The 20,477-nt window shown below is 43.0% G+C and overlaps 1 protein-coding gene across 1 annotated transcript in view; it reads right to left on the bottom strand.

The window, feature by feature from the left end:
- Positions 1-9,605, bottom strand: part of MEGF10 (multiple EGF like domains 10) — a 165,167-nt gene extending 155,562 nt beyond the window's left edge. Inside the window, exon 1 of the mRNA XM_024571598.3 lies at positions 9,038-9,605. The gene's annotated coding sequence lies outside the window, so the exon portion shown is untranslated. The remainder of the gene's footprint in view (positions 1-9,037) is intronic.
- Between the last annotated feature and the right edge of the window lie 10,872 nt (positions 9,606-20,477).

Genomic DNA, 20,477 nt, shown 5'->3' with positions numbered 1-20,477 from the left:
GAATAGGCCTAATGACAGTGAATGGAAAATTAACTAATCAGAAGCATGCTTAACACAATCCAATTGCCACCTGCAAAGAACGGTCTCCTCTTCGCCTTCTCCACTTCAGAAGCATCTATATCATCGGTAAAACCAAATATCCACTCAGTAAAGTATAAACAAACAGCAAGGGAAGGGGGGAGTGGAAACATAATGAAGAAAATAAAGCCACTTGCCTCTCTGCAATCCACTTGCTTCTCCTTCTTTAATGGATTTGCAATGAAAGTCTATAATCAAGGTGCAGTGATAGACTTAATTACACGAAGCTCTAAGTGACCTCAAGCAAATCACATGTTACCTTCTCCTGGGTACAAACTTCGTTAAGGCTAATACTCGCAGTCAGAAAACCTCTCATCTGAGACAAAAGGATGCCTACGGCAATGAACACCAGCTGCCTGCACACGGTGAATGGGCTCTCGACAACCCATTACATCCAGAAAAGGCTTTCTCCACTCTGCACCACTCAAGGCTGCATTCTGTGCCTAACTTTTCTTTTTATTTTTTTCAAAGCCACTTACACATATCCACAGGAACTAGGGACTAAGTTTCCCTTTGAAAGAAACCCAGAGGCAAAGGCTGAATGAATGACATATTTTTTTTCATAAAGGGGGTAATCAGGCTAAAAGAACAATCCTGGGCAAAAAACGTCTGCGACCTTCGCCGAGGCTATGACCTTCAATATATGAATCTTCTTCTGACACAAAGAATGTAGCTAAGCGTTAAGCTGTGGATTAGGTCTTTATAGGAAGTTTGCGACCCTTTCCCTCCAGGGCTAGAGTCCAGTTTGGAGCTGGGCATGAGGAGTGGTGTCCAAGACATGTACGCAGTCCCCCAGCCTCGCAACTGTCCAGCTAGATCAGTAACTTGCTAATGGATCTACTTGTATTTCAATCAAAAAAACCTGTCAGCTTCAAAACTGATATCTGACTCTAGACTCCAAATGAAATGATTAATACATGGTGTCTATCGTGACTACCCAAGAACAAAGAATCGTTCTCTGAGGTTACTGGCCTTGGTTTAGATGGGCTTCCAGAGCAGATACTTGTCTTTGATGGACCTGTTGAAAAGAGGCTAAGAAATGTGCCTTTGCCTATCAGGAACAGAGGAAGACCTTTTTTATTTTAAAAGCAATAAGAAAACTCTGCAATAAGGTAAGTCAGCGGCCCTCATAGGAAACAATTCTTCCTTGGCCAAAGATCAATTGGGAGTTCTCATAGACTTCTGTTCCCCTAACGCCGTGCGGCATGCTCCCAAGCCAGCAGATTAATGATGCTTCCACAAAATTACTTTTTTCTCTCCCCAACTCTACCTTTGACCCATTGCTGCAAGTAGTTTAATTCTGAAAGGCCTTGACCTCCTTTCTTTGTCTCTCTGATTCAAGTGTGTCTGTTTCCTTGGGGCTACCAAGCTCGGTTGGACGGCTGGCCGGAGCAGAATGGAGCATCAGCCAACCCCGGAACAATGGGCCCCTTTCTCGGGCTGTCACATGAACAGTGTTGCATTACAGCCATTGTCCCTCCAAGCAGAGACGGAAGGGCACGGGTTCTCACAGACCAGCTATTCCCTGTGACCTACTCTCACCACGTCACTAAAGTATTAAACAAGAGAAAAAAGAAAAGTCGTGCCTTCTGGATAGGGCAGGTGAGCCCTAACAGGGTTATGGTGCATCCATGGATCACCTGCATCAGGATGCCTTGTCGAAAATGCACACCTCTGGACCCCACTGCACCCCTTCTGAATTCAAATCATTAGATGGGAGCCAGTATCTGCCTGTGATCTCAGGCCCCTGACGTTTGAAAACAGGCTAAACGGAGGCCTCAAACATTTCTATCCTCACTGACGGACTGATTTTGCACAACTATCTGTTCAAGGGATGTACAGGAGATGGGGGAGTTCTGAAAAGGCAAATACTTTATACCATAGTAATCAAATCTTACTGTGGGGAAAAACACCCGGGGAGAGGGTAGGTAAGAAAGATGAGGGCACCAAGGAATGTGGGGAGTGAGACAGGAAATGAAATAATAATAATAATAACAACAACAACAGTGGGGTCCAGTCAGCGATGAGCAGAAAGAGGGAGGTGCAAGGAGAGGAGACTGCTGAAGGAACTTGGTAGAGGCTGGAGCCTTCGGACAAGGATGGATGGTGAGAATTTCCTTAAGAAATGGAAGTTCCAGTGGTGGGATTGACAGATAGCTCTTAGAAAAACATGTTTATTCAGTTACAATTATCTGCATTTTCTCCTTTATAGTAGCTCCTATAGACCCCTCTCCCTACTATCCCCTCCCCACTCTCCTCTGACTATTGTTACATTGTTCTTAATTTCAATGTCTCTGGTTATATTTTGTTTGCTTTTTTCTTTTCTAAAAAAAAAACATGTTTAATATTTAGTTTTAAGAGGTGAACTTCCTCCACAGTCCCAAGCCTTTTCGTCAGCCACTTCAGAGCCGCATGTTTGGTGATAGTTTATGAAGTAAAGGAGATGTGAGGTGATACCCATGGTGGGGCGGACCACTTCACGCTAAAAGAGACAGTGGAGCGGTGTGGCAAGATCATCTTTAAATTAAACTTCTTAAGGGAAAATACAAATTCAGAGCTAGCTGATGCTAGCAGAAACATGAGCCCTGTGTCCACTCCCGCACGCAGGAGCCCCATAGTGGCTGAGAGAAATAAGTTTTCGCATTTCACACCTTTGCATGGAAAGGGGCTCAGTTTTTCACTTGAACCTCCATAGGGCAGCCCAAACCACATCTGGTGAATAGAATAAAACAGTAGCAGGGTAAGATGAGGGGCTCCTCTAATGCCCACAGAGCTGTCGAACAGGCGGAGTCCAGTCCTACAGCCCCATGCGTGGCTGCCATAAAGTAATTCTCAAACGTTAACTCACCCCTCCTGCAGCACAGTTTAATCGTTATTGCTTGAAGATTTCTTATGAATTCTTGCAGCCACATGTTTGATAAGCTCACTCCCCTGTTTAAAATACCTCCGTCTACTCAGATCCTCTCTCCTTCAAGACCCCACGCTGCCAGGAAGTCCCCAAGCACACAGAGTCCTCTCTCTAGAATGAGCCCACTCAGACCTGTTCTCAGAACTGCTCACTTGGTCCTTACTCCCAGCCTCACACAGTCAGGTGTATTTTATTGTTTTTGTTTCTTTTTAAGGCAAGTATCATGGTAATTCCACATAGTATTTATCCCTATGCCCTGTACACCTAATAAATAACTGATGGAGCAAAGGTAAAACTCAAAAACGTTTTGAAAGAACACAAAAGAACATGCTATCTTCAATTCCTTGTCCCCAAAATAAAGTGCCCTTCTGAAGATATCAATGAAGGTGGATATTTAAAATTTTTTCATTTTGATTGTAGAAATAATCTCTTGGGTCCAAAACAAAGATTTCATATTTCTATTTTGTTCCATGAGGAACAAGTTTAATTTGTGTGTTTTGATTTTCAATTTGCCATTAAAAATTATTTTTTAAAAAAGATGTATATGGCCCTGGCTGGTGTAGGTAGCTCAGTGGACTGAGTGTGGGCCTGTGAACCAAAGGGTCGCCAGTTCAATTCCCAGTCAGGGCACATGCCTGGGTTGCGGGCCGGGTCCCCAGTAGGGGGTGCGTGAGAGGCAACCACACATTGATGTTTCTCTCCCTCTCTTTCTCCTTCCCTTCCCCTTCTCTCTAAAAATAAATAAATAAAAAGACGTATATGATTCTTTACCAGAAGGTATTTAAAAGGTCCATTATGGGAATGGCCATAATGGCGAGGCTTTAGAACTCACCAAATCTGTGCAGCGAATCCAGGTCAGCCAGGATGTTAACGACAGGGCACTTAGTCACTCTCTAAGATGAGGTCTCCTTGCTCCCAAAGATAAGATGTGTTTAACAGATGCTAATATCCTGCACATGTACCTATCAAGATGAGGCTTTCCATGCTGAAATATTGTTTTCTTTGTCTTAGGAAGGAGGAAGGGTGTAATTTATTGCCCTCTGAGTAGGAAATTGAGGTGGTTGAAATGCTTTACATAGTTTCTTTATCTAGGAGTATAAATCACTGGAAATGAAACAATAGAGGAAATCATTAGAAATGAACATGGTTAATAACAGGATATATTATCACATTTGCACTTTCCAGACTGGCTAATGGTGCATTATCAAATAATATCCACATGACAACTTTCAACTGTAGAAATAAAGTTGTATAAAATAAAATTACACTGGTTTGTATCTTATTTTTATTTTCATCTTCATACTATGAGAATTCCTCTATTAATTAATTAATCCTCTGCGATAACTAAAAAGAGAATGATCACAGTGAAAAAATAATATTAAATTGGGAAGAAAAGAGAGGCATGAGAAATATAAAATCTTGGGAAATTCAGATGGAAGGAAGGAAGGAAGACATTAGGAGACTAAGAAACATACAAAAGGAGTAGCCAGATGCAAGCTTAAATTAAGGTTTAAAAAGTTCATTTTGGAAACACAATTGAAAATGAAGACAAATCAACAGACCTGAATGAACCTTAGTTAACTCTTAAAACTAAACTAATTTTTAGAATGAAATGCTGGATACACATCCTTCAGAAACTGGGATCACAGGCAGTTAATTGCTTTGTTTGGAATCCAAACAATCTGGTCATTTGTACTTCATGCATTAATGCTGTTACCTTCCTGCCCTACTATGTCATTGGAACTCTCATGCATCAGCCAATGAATGAACTTTCTGATGCTGTTTATTTTATGGTGGGGCTGCCTGTGAACTAAATATTCCATTTTTGCAGCATCACCATCTCTGTCATTGCCCTGTGGGTTTTCTTGTTCATTGTTCCAATGTTGTTGTACATTATTACCATTATTACCAAAAATGAGTGAGAAATGGGAAAAAGCTTAAATTAAAAAATAGTAATTATAAGTGTTGTCTCATAACTTTAATATAAGTTAGACAAAGATAGAAGTTATTAGTCATGCCAAAAAATCTTTACTCAGAATCAGACATTTATCGAATTTGAACAGGTCAACTGTTGTGCAGGTAAGGAAATAACCAAAATTATAGAAAGTTTAAAGACAGGAAAATTAAGGAGAGGAGTAAACACTGAATGCTTCGTCTAAATGGCAAGATAAAATTAGAAACTTCATAATATATATGATTAGAAACTTCATAATATATTTGGCCCTCTAGGGCCAGCATTCCTTATAACATCAATCAATCTTTGCACAATCAATCTTTGAACCAATTTTTAGAAGTGTGTTCTGTACGGAAGTAGGAAAAACCGTAGGAGCGAGCCGCCATGTTTTCAATCAAATACAAAAACAAATACAAGGTACTTACACACTGAAAAGCACAGGGTGAACGCTGCCTGTTTTCGCTGGCACTGGCATTGCCATTTCAGTGCCCTGACACTGTCGTTCACAGCCAAAACACCTAGTCGTATGACACACTCGGGTCTCGTATCCATGTGCTGCCCTAGTCTTGGACATGTGACATTAATTCGGTGGCCTCTGGTGTTTCATAAGTCTTCCTCAGATATTCTATCTTGTCCTTTCTGTCCCTTTTCCACTCCACATTATTCATTTTGTAGACTACGTCTAGCCAAATTGCAAATTCTTGACTGCCTTCTCCACAACCCTGAGTCTGTTCATTGTGCCTGTCGCAAACACTCGGTGTGCTAAGACTAGGTTAACTGGCACGTGTTCATTCTTCGTCCCCTTACTTTTTTTAGACATCTATCTTTTAACCACTATGTGCCAGCCATTTGGATAAAGGCTTCAAATAAGAAATGATAATCTCACCAATTGGTGGGAGGAATCTCCAGGCAACAAACACAGTTGATTCAACATGATGGGGGACATTAAAATTACCTGCAATGTAGAATAGGAGTTTTGTGAGGTTTCACTAAGTTTATGTGAGAGGATTAGGAAGGGTTTCAGAGGAAAGGTCTTGAAAGATAAATGGGTAGTAAAAAGTTGATTAGACTGAAAAGAGGAGCAAAAGCATTTGTGGCAGAGGGAAGAGCATAGACAGCTAGGTCAGGGGGAGTGAAAGCAGGCAATGTGTTCTCCAAGGAACAGCAACAAGATCAGCATCAGTGGGGCTTAGACACTTAGGGACCAGGGAAGCAGAGAAAGAACCAGAGAAGACAGTCCAACCTGGCGTGTGTATCACGTCAGAGCGGTTAGGCTGTGTGCCAGAAGTAAGTGTTTCTCCCACTGAGATTTGAGGTCACCTGCACTAGATTCACCTAGAATCAAGTCCAGGGGATCTGCTAGGTGCAGATCTCTGGCCCTTGCATCTGGGATACAGCCCTAGAATCCACATTTTCAATAAGCACCTGGGTGACCGATGCTCACCATCTGGGAGCTGCCATAGATTTTTAAACAAGGGAATGATATGATCAGGTTTGTATTTTAGAAATATGCCATTAGACCAAGGAGGCAATCTTGAGGAAGGTATGTCCACGGCTGCTAAATGAGCCTGTGACCTGGGTTTGTGTTAGAATCATTGTGGGGAACTTTTGTAAACCTGCTGATTTCACACTTTACCCAAGACTTACTGCACCTGAATCAAAGCAGAGGGGGCTAGGATTTGTATTAGGTTGAACAATATGAAATTGCCATTTTACGTAGGTCAAAATGGTCAAATTTTGGCAATTTCTCCCAATTGAATCTAATATTTTTAACAAGCCCTCTCCTTGCTTCTGATACACATTGAAGTCTGAGACTGGCCAATGAAATCCAAGCTGAGCTGAATGCCTCTCCTTTTTATTAATGATTACTGTCACTACTCACTTTGATTACCATGAAACAATGGAAATGGTACATAGTTATGTACCCAAACAAATGGTTTTTTTTAAATGAGTTTTAAAAACAACCACCAATGAAGTAAGGCTGCTGATTTAAAGATTTTAGACCCAGAAGGAACACTGGACTCTCCCGCTCTTCCCTCCCCTCCCCACACAAGTTCCATGCGTGTGATGCAGCTGACAGGAGACGCACTCTGCTACAAGTCACACTGAATGTTTTTTCAACTCCTCAGTGACACATGCTTTTCATTTTAACAGATAATGAAGCAAGTGTAGCTAAAAGTATTTGGGATTTAACTTCTAGGTGCTAGTATACACAAAGTCCTAAAATACCTGAAATGGGGTGGGGGAGGCTAAAGTAAATACTCATGCTTACCCATCTTCAAATAAAGCCAATGAACTTAAATGACATAGAACCTAGAGCAGTGCTTGAAATATACTAGGTGCTTAATAAATATCATTGAATAAATAATTGGCCTCTTAAAAAATAGGTTAAAGGAGATATATCAATGCAAGGACGTTCTAAGGCAGTGTAGTTTACACATTGTAAACTAAGTGTAGATTTTCCACCTGCTAGCCTGACCCAGTGGCCCTCTGGTCCCCAACCATAACCCCTCTTCTACAAATGCTGGCTCTGCCACAAGCACTTTCTTTCCTCTGACGGAGCCCCAACAGAAAGCAATGCAAAGGCCATGTCCCAGCTAAGTCGGGCAGTACAGTCTGTCCTGGGTGGGGGTAAAGCCCACATGAGTGCAGCCTTCAAAGGCCATCCAAAGAGAAATAATAGCTAACAATTACTGATAGCCAATAAAGGCTATGTCATCCTAACAGCCATAGCTACCAATATTATCTCAGTAATAGTTAATACTTACTTGCTTTTTACAAGTATCTGCCAAGATTGTTAGCACACCACACACATTAAATCATTTAATCCTTTTAACAACCCTCTGATGTAAGCACTGTTATTATCATTCTGATTTTATAGATGAGAATAGAGAGGATAAGTAACACCCAAAATTGCACACCTGGGAAGTGCAGAGTTGAGAGATGACTCCAGGCTACTAAGTTCCGGACCTCACCAGCTACTCAACTGTCTGACCTCAGGGCAGCAAAGCAAACGGGACCCTGCAAGCTGAATCTTGCAGCCCTCACATCAGGAAGACGGCATTTCTGGTGACTGCGACCTGGTTCCAGTCTTTTCATCCACAGGGAGTGAAGCCTCTTCAGTTGAGAAGACTCTACACAAAGTGAGGCCCAGGATATAAAGGAGAAAGGCAAGAAGAACCACGACGGAATGTCCTTGTCCTCTGCCTTGCGGACAGCATGGATAGTACTCCCTAAGAACTTCTGCACTAATCAAATCTCCAACTTCAACTTCCCACTAAGGAATTGGGGTCCTCACGTGAGGGTATTTTCTAAAGAAGCATCAAGGATATGGTTATACTTCCTTTGCTCAGTGGGATCATTCTTACTTCCAGAAAGAAAAATAAAGGACAGAATATCTCCCTAAACCAGGGATAAAAGTCTTAGATCAAATGAATTTAAAAGACCAACATGAAATAGATCTTTCTATGGCAACTGTGGCTTGAAAAATCGCCTCCCACCCCAACATTCCTTGAGAAGCCAGGCCCGCACAGAAGGAGGAGACCCCTCTGGGCTAAGTCACGCAGCCTCTGATCCTGACTCCCCACAGGACGCTGAGAACGCCAGAGGAGGGCCTATCCCGAGCCTATCTGCACCATCTGAATATCAAGTACTGGAGAAAGAAAAGTTTAGAAAACAAGTCAGGATCCCCGAGGAGAAGTAAAGCTGATCTCAAAGGAAGGCCGCTGCTGAAACTAATTTCCATTCTCAGTCTGATCGCCCCACACCTCTCTACACGCAGTTAGGACACCTGTCATAGAACAGACAAGGCAACACAAGGGCGGAAATTCTGCAAAATAAAATGCCTAGGGATGTCTCCCCATGAAAAATACTCCAAGAAGTTCCTCCAAGCCCCAAGTAACCAGACCAAATGCAAACAATAACAATAAACCCTGAGACAATAAACAACCCAGACTGGGACAATCTCGCCCCACCTCACGCCGCACTTGGGTATCCTGGCGAAGGAGTATGTGGCCCCCGCCCCCGGCCCGTAAGAAACCATCCAGGGTCCGGCTAAGGTCCAGTGGCTGCCAGAATTAAGTTTACCCAAATCTTACCCAGATCTCGAGATCCTGAGATTCGCACCGCAACCCCTTTCCCCTGGTTTTCACTGAGCGCCAGCCGAGAAAGAGAATCTGTCCCAAATACACTTGGCCTCCAAGCTGGGTCCCAGGAGAGAGCGACACTTGGCAGTCTCAGTTCAGATTCGAAGGTGGAGGCGCCGGAACGGAGGCCGTCTCAGCGCGTTTCCAGACCCGCAGTTTTGCGCACCGGAGAAAGTACTCGCTCTAAACTTGAGTAAGGTTTTCCCCGTCCCGCCGGAGTTGCTGGAGGAGGAGGGGAGTAACCCGAGCCGGGGCCGGGACCGGGGTGCGAGCAGTTGCCGCTGCTGCAGCTGCTGCCGCCGGGGCAGTGACCGCTGGCGGGGGGCGTCGCTTGGCGCCGCGCACAGTCCCTACTGCAGCCCGCGGGATCCGCCGCCCGACTCCTGCGCCCCGAACGCAGGTCGACCTGCTCCGAGCTGTTCCCACCGTCCGAGAGGGACCCGCCAATAGTCCGGCCGCGAAGTTGGTAAACCTTGGGGGTCACCGCGTTGGACCGCAGAGAGAGTGCCGGTCTACGTCCGGACCCACGAGCGCCCCCGGGTCAAAGTCCGGGAGCTGTTCTGAGCCCTCTAGGGGGATTTGGGGGCCTGGGGACAGCAGGAGTGGACGGCACGCCCCCAGCAGTGCCGGTAAGGGAGTGCAAACGTGGGGCGAAGGATGCGACCCAGCGGTGCGGGAGTGTGCGAAGCAGCAGCGAAGTGGTCGGGAAGAGGAGGCGAGGAGTTGGGGGGATGGGCGGACGGAGGGAACCGCGTTCCGGAGGCGGGGCGGCGAGAACGCCCCGGACCCCCGAGACGGTCTCCGCGCGGCCTCTCGCGGAGATTGCTTGGGGAAGGGCGCCCTCTGCCGACTCGCCGAGGAGGTCCCGGGAGACCCAATCGTAGAAAGTTGAAACCACGAAAGTCTTTCTCCATCTGCGGATTGGACAGGAGTGAATTCTGGAGTCTACTTCGCTGACTGTCCACCTTCCTCTTCCTCACTAAAGAATTTCTCTGCCTCTGGACGACCCAAGCAGATGCAAACAAACTTCTAATTGCCGGGAAGTTCTTTCCTATGTTTAGCTGAATTCTCTCCGCCCCCCACGACCAACTCCCCCCCCCCAAAAAAAAGCTTGTGCTCCCCCCCCCCACCGAATGATCCTTTCCTACCAGGTTTCTCTTTCTTACGTTAATATGATCTCTTTTTCTCTGCAGAGACCTCAAACGCACCTGCGTTTCCAGTCAGTAACTTCGCCCTGCAAACAGTCTCTGTTAAAAATTCCGCTTGAATGGAATGAACATGTGTGTTTGAAGTCTCACCATTCTCCTTGGTCATGCTGGAAACAAACAGGGGAAGACTGTGCTTTGTTTGTCTGCCAGGTATCCTTGCCTCCTCTTCCGTTACCAGTACCTACATTTTTCTCTGGGGACCAACCCCGCCACACTTAGCGAAGCCTGGACGGGATGGTCAGGCCGGATCACCCAGCTTTTCCGGGGCCTAGTGCCCTGGGACCTTCTCTGCCAGGAATCTGAACTTTGACCAGAGTGGTCCAAGAACAGATAAATCTAGGGATGATTGACCCATATGACAGTATTCTGGAAACTGGCCATTAGCTTATTATGTCACTTAATCCCCAAAGCTACCCTTCCTTATGCTTTATGAAATCGGGTTGCTCCACTTCCGTTTAATTTTTTAAATCAACCCTGAGGTATGAATTACATTTAATGTATTGCACTCATTCTGAGTGTACAGTCTGATTAGTTTTGGAAATGTACACACCCATATAACCACTACCACAATCAAGACAATGAACAATTCCATCACCTCAGAAAGTTCCCCTCCACCCCTTTGAAGTTAGTTCCCCATCTTGTCCCATCTCTGGCCCACTGGGCTGCTTTCTGTAGCTCTAGATTAGATTCGTCTTTTCCAAAGTTTCTAGAATGGAATCATATAGTATGTATTCCTTTGTGTCCAGCTTTCTTCACTTGGCATAATGTTTTTGAGATTCACCAGTGTTGTTTGCATAAGAAGTTTGTTTCTTCTAATTGTTTCTTCTCATTCTTACAATGAGAATTTTCCCATTGATGGATACACCACAGTTTGCACATTCACCAATGTTGCAATGGGCATTGGATTTGTTTCCAATTTAGGTTCATTATAAATAAAGCTTCTAGGGACATTTTTGTATAAGTCTTCTTGTGGATATCTGTTGTTATTTCTCTTATTTCATAAGGATGGGATTACTGGTTTGTGTGTGTGCGCACCTATCTAATAGAGATTCACTGTTTTCTAAAGTGAATACATAACTCTACGTTGCCCCCAGCAATGTATGAGAGTCGCTCTATGTTTTCAGCAACACTTGATATTGTCTGTCTTTTTATTTTAGCCATTCCCCTGAGTATTTCATCATAGTTTTAATTTACATTTCCCTAGTGAGTAATGATGGATCAAAGACATTTCCCACATTTTCATGTGCTTGCATGCCATTTGTTCTTTGATAAAGTGCCCAAATTTTCTTGCCCAATTTTTAATCAGGTCATTTGTGTCCTTATAATTGGTTTGTAGGAGTTCTTTATAAGTTCTGAATACCAGACATGTGTCGGAAATGTGTACAGGAAATACACTCTTTCAGTCTGTCTGTTGTCTATTGATATCTTCATGTATTTTCAGCAGCAGCAGTTGTTTTTTTTTTTTTTTTAATGAAGTCTAATTTATCCATTTTTTCCTTTTATGGTTGTGGTTTTTACATTTTATCTAAGAAATTTATCCCAAGGTCATGAAGATTTTCTCTTATGGCTTCTTCCAGAATTTTATAGTTTTAGCTATTATGTTTAGGCCTGTGTTTCATTTGGAGTTAATTTTTGTGTCTGGTCTGAGGTAAGGACAGAAGTTCGTTATTTTTCCCATAGATTTCCAGTTGTTTCAGCACAATTTGTTGATATAATTATCCTTTCACTATTGATAACCTTGCCGCTTTTACTGAAAATCATTTGGCCATGTGAGAATGGGTCTATTCCTGTAGTCACTATCTTTTCATTTGACCTACACGTCCATTTCTATTCTTGTGCCTCGACCATGCTGTCTGGATTACTCCCTCAGCTTCCACACCCGCCTCTCCTGTGCTCACCTGCACTGCGCTCCAGGGAGTCCCTTTAAGTCAGAAATCCAGAGTGATCCTAGGGTTCACCTCATTTGTCACCTTTTCTCAGGGATCACAGTCCTCTTGCCCAATGTCTACAAAGAGTTGTTTCACGTATTTTGCCCAAGTTTTGGTTGTTTAGGGCAGGAGCATATGTCCAGTCTAGTGACTCCATGATGGCCACAAGGGGAAGTTGTTTTCTTTTGATTATGTAGGAGCTACTTTTTCAACAAATTCCTTCACATTCTTGTTATGTTTTTACTTATTTTTATCGAGTTGGATAGACTTGGTTTTTGTTGCTTTCATCCAGAGCACTCCGGAGGATACACATGTAGCACCAAAATGAACACACGAAGCATTTCAGATGAAGCCTGAACCACCTGGATTAGAGTGAGACTTTTAATACCTTTTATTCTGAATACCATAAACACTATTCATATCGTGTGAAATTAAATGGGCTTGTTTGTAGTTGGTAAGTATACTATTCTGTTACCATAGAATTTATAATCTACTAATACTCCAGTTATTTTTCATATTTGCTCTTAAGTCTGACTTTTAAAAATATTTATACAATTAGTTGGGATTTTCATAGTAATCTTACAGGACTATTCCCTTAACCCCATGAGATTCCATTTTTCTACATGTGGTGCCTTTAGACTTCTTGAGATCTTGATGGAGCCCATTCTGTCCCAGCATATTAGTTAGCTCAAGATCCAGATATGTAAAATTTGACCAGCAAGCCACAATGCTTTTGAGCAAATACCTGTTAAACATGTGGAAGAAGGTAAAAGTCAAAGGTATATTGTAACAAAGACTTTATTTTCCATCTATGTTTATCCACATCCTATAATAAGGTCATTCAACCACTTATAAATACAACTCTATTACACTCAACCCACTTTCTGCATCTGAACCACAGGATTTCATGGGATTTTTTTCAATTACATTATAAATCCAGAAATATTCTAATGTCTTCGATGTACCTGTCTGGAAGTATTTCCAATAAAGGAAGTCAAGTCAACCCAGCAGTTCTCTCTGTCGGCAAACAAGACTGGCTTCTTGCACCCGTGGCTCCCTCCCGCTCTGTAGTGCTCTCAGTTAGTCTTTCAACTGATGGTTTAAAAGCTTGCACAGTTACAGTAACAGACTAGAGCTCACAGAATTTACCTCCCATGGCTTACAGGCAGGCCTCCTGATGAATCTGTGGCACAGTCGGTGGGTGCCACATCCCCTTTGACATGGTTCAAACCCCGGCTACTATTTTCCTATCCACTGGCTGCCCCTCAGTCTTGCAGCTCACAGCCCAGTGCCCTGGATGAGGCAACAAAGAAATGGATCTCCCGTGGCATCCTGCACAGCTCAGGGCACCAGGTGCTCACTGCCATGCTCTTGCTCTCCCCAGTGAGGCATCTCGGTGGAAAAGGGCTACCTTGGCAGTGAGCTGTGCCACCTTGAGGGAGGAGTAACACGTGTGAAGTTAAACTGTTCTCTTACATTCTCCAGTGTGTCCAATGGGAGTTTTTTGCTCCATGGGTGTGCTGGAACTTTGCCACTAGACTCCTGGACTTCCCAAAGGCATTCTCATCTGTGAGCAAGTGTCCAAGTCAGTGCTCTCCAGGGGCTCTTGGCCCTCACTCAGAGGGACTGCATTGGTTCACAGGCCACTCCAGGGCCCAAAGCCGTGACCAAGGTGTTTCTAACTATTACTTGACTCACGAGTGGGAGAGACGACTCCTGGATCCTTCGGTCATCTGGGGCCGGATCCCAAAGCTCCCGCAAAGTCACTTTTGTCTGTGGATCGATGCCAAATTACTGTTGTCAGAGACGGAGGATATGACAAGGGGTGTCTTATTAGGCCATCTTGCTTACACCACCCTCTCAAAGTTTTATTTTACTGAAACAGTAACTTACCATGGTAAGAAGTACATTTTTTCATCATGACCAAATTCATATCTTCATAGGTATATAATTGCAACAAGTTTCATGAAACAATACACTTATATGTCATGTTCTCTGATATTTTCTGCCCTAGGGCTTCTCAGACTTCAGTGTGCATGTCAGACAGCTAGGGATTTTGTTAATATGTGACGCAGTATCTGCAGGGGGGCCCTACATTTTAACAAACTCCAAAGTGGATGTTTCTGCTCTCAGACTGCATCTTGAGTAGCTTAGTTCTCTATTTCATTTTATTTAAGTGCAAAATTACTGTTATGACTTTTGAATGTATCTGGACTGTCAGTATGCAAAAGCACTACTGGTATATTTCTTGGAGTAAAACTATACTTGGAGAAGCTCTTGAAACCACAACATGCCTATGTAGAATATTCTTATAAACTACCTGTGAAAATGGTTCAATAGGGAACAGGCTTCATCTTCCATATGCCAAGACCAGAACGTGACAGAAGTGAAGAGATTGCTATCTTCCTGATACTGTTTTTTTAAATTATAACATTTGACTCAATAAATAAATCTATTCCAGTTTGGAATAAATAAATCTAAGTGCTCTGCATATGAAGGACTCTCATAACTGTGTGGAAAAGAAAGTTACAGAAGATGACCAAAAGTAACCATGGCAATGATATGAGTACCAGGGGGGAAAAAACAAAAATCATTTCCTGTGGCGTGATCTTTTGTCTCAAGCATCAGTGCTTACTGTGTCCATCAAGGTTTTTGTTTTCAAGTAACAAAAGTCAACAGTGACCAACTTAATGAAAACAAAACTGCGGGAGAGGGGCTACTGAGGGACTCCACACAGAGTTGGGAAGCTGTGGGAGCAAAGCTGAAAAGAAGAAAGCAGGGGACTGGGAGGGAGAAATCAAAGCTGAGGACTCAGGGCAGAAACAGCCTGGTCACACTGTCTGCACTGACATTAATGAACTTGAACCATTTCTTTCCTTAGTCTTCATAGCATGCTCTCAAGATCAAAGTCACCGGAGGGAGCATCCATTGGGCTGAACTTGGGTTTTGTGTTCCCTCCTGCCAGACTTGGGACAACAGGAAGTATTTGGTTCTCCCAACTTCCCTGTGGGATCAGGTACCTGCTATACCATCCCCCCACGAGCACAGAAAAGTGGTATGAGACACAGAGTATTTACAATTCTTGCAAATTTTGCTCTGAGCTGCAGTAGGAAAATGAGGCAGTAATTGTTAACGGATGTGGGTCAGAGGAGGGTTTTGTGAGGTGGGAAGGTGGCTATGTTTTTGTATCCTGTAGGTAATGACCCAGGAGACAGCCCGTGTGGGTGGAAAGGTGGCTCGTTGTCACTCTACCACTGTTTCTGAGACTTCCCAGCCATTTTAGCCACCATTGATTGCCAGAACTCTATCTGCAAGACACAAATTCTATACCCATTAAAGAATAATCCTTCATCCCCCTTTTCCCAGCTCCTGGCAACCACTGTTGGATCTCTGTCTATAGGTGGAATTATGCAGTATTTTTCCTTTTGTGACACACTTATTTCCCTTAGCATACTGTCTTCAAGATTCATCCACGGTGCAGAATGTGTCAGAATGTCCCTCCTGTTCCAGGCAGAGTAATACTGCACTGTATGTGTATACCACAGGTTGTTAACCACTCGCCTGGGGCCTGACGCTGAGTTGCTTCCCCCTTTCGGATCTGGTGAATAATGCTACTATGAACATGGATTTACAGATATCTCTTAGAGACTCTGCTTTCAATTCTTTGGGATAAATACCCAAAAGTGGTCATTCTATTTCTAATTTTTCTAAGAACCATCATCCTTTTTTCTTCATGACTGCACCACTTTACATTCCTGCCAACAGTGCACCAGGGTTCCAATTTCTTCACGTTCTGCCCACATTTATCTTCCTTTTTTTTCTGTACAGTGGCCATCCTAATAGGTGGGAGGTGGTACCTCACTGTAGTTTTGATTTGCATTTCCCTAATGATTAGTGATGCTGAGCACCCCCTCAAATGTTGTTGGTCATGTGTGTGTCTTCTTTGGAGAAATGTCAAGTCCTTGCCTTTTTCTTTTTCTTGATTAGGCTGTTTTGTTGTTAAGTTGTAGAAGCTCATTATATATCCCGCTCTCCTCCTGCTCACTCCACTCCAGACACAGTGGTCCCACTTCTTCAAACACACCATGTTCCCTCCATGGGGCCCTGGCTAGTCCCTCAGCCTGGAGTGTGTGGCTTACTCCCTCTTCTTTGATTCTAACTCATGTGCCTTCTCAGTGAGCCTTCCTAGCAGCTATGGAAACTCATCCCTGCTCTCCCAGCAAACCTAATCCTCTTTAAAATGCTCTAAGTTTTTCTTTTGTTAGCATTGCTTTTCACCTTCTAATATCCTATATAATTTACATATTCATTATGTGTATTGTTTGGTATCTGTCTTCCTCCGTTAGAATATCAGCTTTTCAAGGTCAGACAGAGATCTTCGTCTGTCTTGTTTACTAATATATTTCAAGCACCAAGGGGTGTCCTTGTGCATAGTACTTTCTCAAAAATAGTGAGTTACTTTAAATGAAAGTTTTATAACTCAGTAGAGAATTTTATATTTTACACTTGGAAATTATCTTTTCTAGGTAGAAAATTATTTTAAGAGCAGAAGCGTCCAAACATGAATTTTTAAAATTCATTCAACATTTGCCCAAGTCACCGACTTGCACAAAAATGACTCTCAGTAGATTCAGTCTTATCTCTCAGATTAGAATAATTGTCTCACGCTGCTATAAAAGTAAAGAAAGGGAGGAGGAGAAGCAGATAAAGAATTAATTAATCAGGCCTTTAACTTTTCTGAAAACCCAGGGAATTTTTATCAGCCTGCTTGTTATTTACCTAACATTACTCTCTGGAATATTAATATTACACCCTGAGATTCACATACAGCTTTATATGGCCACAATGTATTCACACAAGTCTTCACTTTAGCCAAGTGCCCTGGAAGTCTTTCCTTACACTTCTTGTACATTAATTCACTTTGGAGCCATCGCATTCAGGAATAAAATTCACAATAAAACAACAGAAGTCTGTTTTGCTAAAATGCAGTGCTTTGCAGCCTTTTTCATAATACATTAGAGGATAGTTCTGTTTATATGGCACACTGGGATACAGAGGGGAATTGGAGTCCTTGGCAAGGCTTCTCTGGTGACCACCAGCCTACTCCGACACTCCCAGCCACTGCTGGGGCTGGTCCACCCTGGGTGAGAAGCTCTGCTGCATTGGATGATGTCATGGGAAGTTAACTCTTACCAACTGGTGGGTAAAACCAATCCTCTAGGACAAACATTTGAGGTTTACAACTTCAAATTGCTTTCTTCAACAAATATTCGAACAAATGTTTTGTCCTACATAGTCTACTCTTGGCGTTTCAGGTTAGTGATCCTTTGAATTTTTAAAAAAACATTTGACTATTGTAGGAAAGCTCCTCACCCCTCTGTCGGATGTGTCTGTTGACATGCAGCTTTGAAACCCCTTCTGTCTCCTCCTTACAATGCGGAGGCTGGAAGACAGAGAAGTGTGTTTCTCTGCCCCGGGCCGCAGAGTTCCAGATGCATCTTTAAGTCTTTTAAAATCTGGAACAATATCCTCTGCACCCACTTTTTTTGCCGATTATATTGACTTTTCTAAGAGCTCAGATAAGTTTTCTTTTAGAAAATACCACATTAGGGACTGATTATTTCTTCATGGTGTTGTTTAACTTGTTTTAAGATAGCAAGATTTCAAAAAAAATAAAATTAAATTAAAAAAAAAAGGTTGCTGGATTTCATTCCAAAATAAAAGGAAAGAATTAAGATAGACTTCCAGAGCTGTCCGTCAGAACTTTGTGCAATGACAGAAATGTTCTGTGTCTACGCCATTCATCATGGCAGCTCCTAGTCACGTGGCTTTCAGCACTCAAAGTGTAGCTAGTGCCACTAAGAAACTGGATTGAATTGTTTTAAGTGGCATTTTTATTATTATTGTTCAGGTACAGTTGTCTCCATTTTCCCCCCACTACTCCACCCCCACCCCAGCCAAATTTCTTAGAGCATCCAAATCAGGAGATCAAGGAATGTGCACCATGGGTGTTGCCTGCTCTGGGGAGAGATAAAAACCGCTGGTGACAAGCCCATCATCTTTTTTTTCCTTAAAGGGGCAAAGCACAGACTTTCTGTTTGCAGCTACCCACCTTGGGTCCCAGTGAAGGGAGGGTGGCATGGAGTGGAGTCGCCTGAGCAGAGTCCAGAGTGGAGGCACTGGGGAGAGTCTTTGGGGAGCAGCTGTGGGATTTTTGAGGCCGGATATACCTGGGCTCCACAACAACCATCTTCCTTGAGAAGAGGTAGCCCCTCCCAAGGGAAAATCCATTTCCTTACCCTGTGGGATACCACTCCCCCCACCCTCTGGAAATCCCCTTGCCACAAGCTCTGAAATCCTGTTCACTCCGCTCAGCAACTTTTTTTGTTTTTTCAGTTTTTTTCTTTCTTGGTGTGTTGGGAACTGCCCTGCCTGGTTTCAGAGACTGTAACCCCCCATGACTAAGGCTGAGTGAGATACTTTGAGACCCTAACCCACTAAGGAGACAGAGCTTATCTCCCTGGCAGGAGCACTGCCTCTGCCCACTTTACTTCACCCTGCCTGGCCCCCAGTGCATGACCAGTTAGCCAATGACAGGTAAGATTCCTCAAGGGAGGGACAACCTAAGATAGGCATGGTCATGAGGGAGCCCTCAGGGAAGGACTTAGAGAGCTATGGAGAAAGAGGGTGATGGACCCTCACCCCTCAGCTTTGACGTGGCCTGAGTACTCATTCTGTCTGCAAGAAGTCTCCTAATCTCTTGGAGATTAGAATGTTGCTAATTACTTCAAAGAAAAGGATGTTACAGATCAAGAGGGTAAGTGGTTGAACTGGTTACACTCCATACTTGGGAGGTTTAGCACAGACTTTAGGAAGTTAAAGATGCTCAGGAAACATTTGCTGCCTCAATCCAGGGTGAGGGAGTTTTAGCAAAGCAAGTCTCATAGCAGTCTAGGTACAATGCAGGTCTGATTCCCCATGGGAGAACCTGTCCATGGGCGTGGGTCCTGTGTGCCAGACCTCACAGCTTTTCCAAGTAGGGGCTGGGCTACATTTCCCACACATGGAATGGTTCCCTATACTTAACTGAGATATATAGAGCCTTTCATCCCAAAGAAGCAAAATATACATTCTTTTCAAATGCACATGGAACATTTTCAAAGATAGACCACATGATAGGACACAAAACAAGCCTCAACAAATTCAAGAAAATTGAAATCGTATCAAGCATTTTCTCTGACCACAAGGGACTGGAACTAGAAATGAACCTCAAGGAAAAACCCCCCAAACACTCCAACTCATGGAGATTGAATAGCATGCAATTAAACAATGAATGGGTCAAGAATTAGATTAGGGAAGAAATCATAAAGTTTCTGGAAACAAATTAAAATGAACTCTCAACAACCCAAAACTTATGGGGCACAGCAAAAGCAGTCCTGAGAGCAAAGTTCATAGCAATACAGGCCTACCTACAAAAAATAGAAACATTTCAAATAAACAACCTAACCCTATGCCTACAAGAACTCGAGGAACAACAACAAAGACAACCCGGAGCAAGTAGAAGGAAGGAAATTACCAAGATCAGAGCAGAATTAAATGACATAGAGACTAAAAGCACAATTCTAAGGATCAATGAATCCAGGAGCTGGTTCTTTGAAAAGATAAATAAAATCAACAAGCCTTTAAGCAGGTTCAAAAAAGAGAGAGGACCCAAATAAACACAATCAGAAATGAAAGAGGAGAGATTACAACTGATACCACAGAAATATAAAGGATTGTAAGAAATTACTACAATGAACTATATGCCAAGAAATTTGAAAACCTAGGTGAAATGGACAAACTTCTAGAAAAATATAATCTTCCAAAACTCAATGAAGAAGAAGCAGAAAGCCTGAACACACCAATAACAGCTGATGAAATTGAAACAGTAATCAAAAAGCTTCTGATACACAAAAGCCCTGGACCAGATGGTCCACAGGAGAATTTTACAGAGCATTTAAGGGAGAGCTAACCCCCATCCTCCACAGATTATTCCAAAAAATTCAAGAAGATGGAAGACTCCCAAACTCTTTTTATGAAGCCAGCATCATCCTAATCCCAAAACCAGATAAGGACATAGCAAAGAAAGAATACTTCAGGCCAATATCGCTGATGAACATAGATGCTAAAATCCTCAACAAAATATTAGCAAACTGCATCCAGCAATACGTTAAAAACATCATACACCATGATCAAATAGTGTTCATCCCAGGATGC

Source organism: Desmodus rotundus, chromosome 1 (genome assembly GCF_022682495.2).
Source record: "Desmodus rotundus isolate HL8 chromosome 1, HLdesRot8A.1, whole genome shotgun sequence".
In the NCBI taxonomy this organism is placed as follows: domain Eukaryota; kingdom Metazoa; phylum Chordata; class Mammalia; order Chiroptera; family Phyllostomidae; genus Desmodus; species Desmodus rotundus.
Note: the sequence above shows the minus strand (reverse complement) of the source record. Positions and strands in the feature narration are given on the sequence as shown.